Source organism: Salmo trutta, chromosome 31 (assembly GCF_901001165.1).
Source record: "Salmo trutta chromosome 31, fSalTru1.1, whole genome shotgun sequence".
NCBI lineage: Eukaryota > Metazoa > Chordata > Actinopteri > Salmoniformes > Salmonidae > Salmo > Salmo trutta.
In genome coordinates this window covers 40,874,158-40,879,157 of record NC_042987.1, presented here as the reverse complement: position 1 = coordinate 40,879,157, position 5,000 = coordinate 40,874,158, and the positions used below count along the sequence as shown (strand labels likewise).

Below are 5,000 nucleotides of genomic sequence, written 5' to 3'. Positions count from 1 at the left end.
CAGTCTGTATTCAGTCTGTATTCAGTCTGTATTCAGTTGGATGTCAAATGAAACCTGGGAAACCCTTGTGTCCAGACAACCACCCAGCAGGCATCTCCATCTCAATCACACCTTCTCTCTTTCTTTCGCTCTCTCTGTCATTATTCATCTCTCACTCCCTCAATCTCTCTTCCCACACCTTTTCCTGTCCACTCTCTCTCCCTCCTACACTCTCTCCCTTCCACTCTCTCTCCCTCCCACTCCCTCCCACTCTCTCTCCCTCCCACTCTCTCCCTCCTACTCTCTCTCCCTTCCACTCTCTCTCCCTCCCACTCTCTCCCTTCCACTCTCTCTCCCTCCCACTCTCTCTCCCTCCCACTCTCTCTCCCTCCCACTCCCTCCCACTCTCTCTCCCTCCTACACTCTCTCCCTTCCACACTCTCTCCCTCCCACTCCCTCCCACTCTCTCTCCCTCCCACTCTCTCTCCCTCCCACTCTCTCCCTCCTACTCTCTCTCCCTCCCACTCTCTCTCCCTCCCACTCTCTCCCTTCCACTCTCTCTCCCTCCCACTCTCTCTCCCTCCCACTCTCTCTCCCTCCCACTCTCTCCCTCCCACTCTCTCTCCCTCCCACTCTCTCCCTTCCACTCTCTCTCCCTCCCACACTCTCTCCCTCCCACACTCTCTCCCTCCTACTCTCTCCCTTCCACTCTCTCTCCCTCCCACTCTCTCCCTTCCACACTCTCTCCCTCCCACTCTCTCTCCCTCCTACTCTCTCTCCCTCCCACTCTCTCCCTTCCACTCTCTCTCCCTCCCACACTCTCTCCCTCCCACACTCTCTCCCTCCCACTCTCTCTCCCTCCCACTCTCTCTCCCTTTAACTCTCTCTCCCTCCCACTCTCTCTCCCTCCCACTCTCTCCCTCCCACACTCTCTCCCTCCCACTCTCTCTCCCTCCCACTCTCCCTCCCACTCTCTCTCCCTCCCACTCTCTCTCCCTCCCACACTCTCCCTCCCACACTCTCTCTCTCTCTCCCTTCCACTCTCACCCCTTCCCATCTCTCTCCCTCCCACTCTCTCTCCCTCCCACACTCTCTCCCTTCCACACTCTCTCCCTTCCACACTCTCTCCCTCCCACACTCTCTCCCTTCCACACTGTCTCCCTCCCACACTCTCTCCCTCCCTCCCACACTCTCTCCCTCCCATTCCAAGTCTACCAATATTCTCGCTTCTTTCAAGTCCAGTTTTTACTAACAAACACTAATTAGTAATTGCAGACGTCTGTTGTTGATGAGTTCCAATCACAGGGATATGCATATTCATGTGAAGAGAAGATATGCATATTAATGTGAAGAGAATATATGCATATTAATGTGAAGAGAAGATATGCATATTAACATGAAGAGAAGATTGTCTTTGGTCCCAATTGGCACCCTATTCCCTATGTAGTGCACTACTTTTGGCCAGGACCCCATAGGGAATAGGGTGCCATGGCCCATAGGGCTCCGGTCAAACGTAGTGCACTAGATAGGGAATAGGCTGCCATTTGGAACGCAGCCATGATTGTCTCTATTATGCAGAGAGGCTCATGCCTGGTCCACCTCTGACTCCCTGTTTAATCACGCTATTAAGTCCTCATTATCCTTGTTCTAAGGCTCACATTGATGAATAACTTTTGAACTCAAATTATTATTCACAGTGACAATTAGGGAGTTAATGTGATTTTGATTGCCCTGTCTGACAGTCATAAAACATGATTTAAAAAAAAGGGTAGAAAGCAAGATTCTGACTACAAGGCTGAAGAAGAAGGGAAAGGGGGGATACCTCGTCAGTACAACTGATTGAAAGGGGGGATACCTAGTCAGTACAACTGATTGAAAGGGGGGATACCTCGTCAGTATAACTGAATGAAAGGGGGGGATACCTAGTCAGTATAACTAAATGAAAGGGGGGATACCTCGTCAGTATAACTGAATGAAAGGGGGGATACCTAGTCAGTATAACTAAATGAAAGGGGGGATACCTCGTCAGTATAACTGAATGAAAGGGGGGATATCTAGTCAGTATAACTGAATGAAAGGGGGGATACTTAGTCAGTATAACTGAATGAAAGGGGGGATACCTAGTCAGTATAACTGAATGAAAGGGGGGATACCTAGTCAGTATAACTGAATGAAAGGGGGGATACCTAGTCAGTATAACTGAATGAAAGGGGGGATACCTAGTCAGTACAACTGATTGAAAGGGGGGGATACCTCGTCAGTATAACTGAATGAAAGGGGGGATACCTAGTCAGTATAACTGAATGAAAGGGGGGATACTTAGTCAGTATAACTGAATGAAAGGGGGATACCTAGTCAGTATAACTGAATGAAAGGGGGGATACCTAGTCAGTATAACTGAATGAAAGGGGGGATACCTAGTCAGTATAACTGAATGAAAGGGGGGATACCTAGTCAGTATAACTGAATGAAAGGGGGGATACCTCGTCAGTACAACTGAATGAAAGGGGGGATACCTCGTCAGTACAACTGAATGAAAGGGGGGGATACTTAGTCAGTATAACTGAATGAAAGGGGGGATACTTAGTCAGTATAACTGAATGAAAGGGGGATACCTAGTCAGTATAACTGAATGAAAGGGGGGGATACCTCGTCAGTATAACTGAATGAAAGGGGGGATACCTAGTCAGTATAACTGAATGAAAGGGGGATACCTAGTCAGTATAACTGAATGAAAGGGGGGATACCTCGTCAGTATAACTGAATGAAAGGGGGGGATACCTAGTCAGTACAACTGAATGAAAGGGGGGGATACCTCGTCAGTATAACTGAATGAAAGGGGGGATATCTAGTCAGTATAACTGAATGAAAGGGGGGGATACCTCGTCAGTATAACTGAATGAAAGGGGGGGATACCTAGTCAGTATAACTGAATGAAAGGGGGGATTCCTCGTCAGTATAACTGAATGAAAGGGGGGATACTTAGTCAGTATAACTGAATGAAAGGGGGGATACCTCGTCAGTATAACTGAATGAAAGGGGGGATACTTAGTCAGTATAACTGAATGAAAGGGGGGATACCTAGTCAGTATAACTGAATGAAAGGGGGGATACTTAGTCAGTATAACTGAATGAAAGGGGGGATACCTAGTCAGTATAACTGAATGAAAGGGGGGATACCTAGTCAGTATAACTGAATGAAAGGGGGGGATACCTAGTCAGTATAACTGAATGAAAGGGGGGATACTTAGTCAGTATAACTGAATGAAAGGGGGGATACCTAGTCAGTATAACTGAATGAACCTCTATGAATTATCTGGTATTTGTCTTTATTAGTATTATTAGTTTCTGAAAGATGAGAATTAAAATAGGCCTACTTATTCTGTGGACAGAGATGCATTAAACATAGTTTTGTTGCTATCCACAAGGGACTGTTGTTCTTCTGCTAGCCTGAGTCGGTGTGACAGTTGACCTGAACAGGGGGGTGAGAAGGTCCAGACCTGTTTTCAACAGACATCCGCCTCTCATACTAAACAAAAACACATATACTCCGGTCCTCACCTGAGTTTCACACATGCAGACTTTGATGACAAACATTCACCAGTTCTCCCTCAGTTCAAACTGGACCTGCTATGTCCGCCGCTGACATGACTCACTGAAGTGGGCTATTTAAGACGCAGAAATGTAAGTTACAAAATGTATTTTTGTGGCATCAAACTTCAACTTAGCATACTAGCACTGACAAAATGCGTTTAGCGCACTGCTATTGCGCTGCCCACGCATAGACTGAAACTGCCAAAGGTCTTCAAGATGCCAGGCTGACATTTCTTGTGATGAGTCTTGTCACGGAGGCATAACTAAACGATTTCTGCTTCTGTAGATGGGCCACCTGCAAAGTTAAAATAGTCTATAATGTAAAGAAAAAGTATGAAAACCAAAATGAGCACGTTGGTGTTAATTTAAAGGTTTGGGTTAGGTATTAGGGTTAGCAGTGTGGTTAAGGTTAGAGTGTAGGTTAGGGTTATTTTCCAACTCTGATTGTAATGACTTTGTGGCTGTGCCAGCTAGTGACCACTCAGCAGAGCTGCCTTCAGAACAAGATTAATGACAAAAAAAAACGATAACCTGCCTCCAGAACAAGATTAATGACAAAAAAAAACGATAACCTGCCTCCAGAACAAGATTAATGACAAAAAAAAACGATAACCTGCCTTCAATGTTCAGAGGCAAGATGATAGACAGACCTCAAGCCAAACACATCAGGTAAACAGACGAATTCCCCTCACTGTCTTCTCACTTAGCCTATTTAGGCGACTTGTCAGTAGCCAATGTAATCATTGTAATAACACATGGCTGATTATTGAAATTATCTCCAAGCCAATCCGCTTTTCTAATGAAGTGGTTTAGGAATCAAATCAAATTCGCTTATTCAAAACGGTTGAAAACCGTCTGCGGAGGGGGGGTTGTACGTTTTTAAGTGTGATGAATTACATCATAGCCTAAACATCAAGCTACTATACATACCCGACAGTTAAACATGCAGTACATCAAACAACATAAATCCTATCAACTGACGTCTTACCAGAAAATGGTTTATGGTCGCGAATCACCCAAAGCGCGCATCGGGTCTGTCTGAGCGTAATGCTGCCGTTTCCCCGGTGCTCTCTCTCCTCTCTTTCCCCCCCTAGACGCGTCTCCGTTGAAACAGAACTGCGATACTGAGTGGTCCTCAACACGGTTTTACAATATACCACTAGGGGCGGAGCAAACAGCTGCATTTACATCTGACACGATTATTGGGGCAATTTGGAAATACGTTTCCATTACAGATAATAGTGGCCTTCACACCTTCTAGCCGGAAGTCCAGCGCGCTATCGACTGCGCCGCAAAAGCATACTCGAACGGCAGAGTCGATATCCGCGCTTATAAACCCAGGGTCGTTATAATATGTTTCTTTAGGGATACCCTGCTGTGGAACATCCATCCATCCATCCTCTCTCCCTCCTTTACCTTGTGCTTCT

General features: G+C 46.2%; 1 protein-coding gene across 1 annotated transcript in view; it reads right to left on the bottom strand.

Annotated features, from left to right (window-relative positions):
• The window catches only part of LOC115170198 (uncharacterized), a 10,844-nt gene extending 6,035 nt beyond the window's left edge, over positions 1-4,809 (bottom strand). Inside the window, exon 1 of the mRNA XM_029726589.1 lies at positions 4,562-4,809. The gene's annotated coding sequence lies outside the window, so the exon portion shown is untranslated. The remainder of the gene's footprint in view (positions 1-4,561) is intronic.
• Between the last annotated feature and the right edge of the window lie 191 nt (positions 4,810-5,000).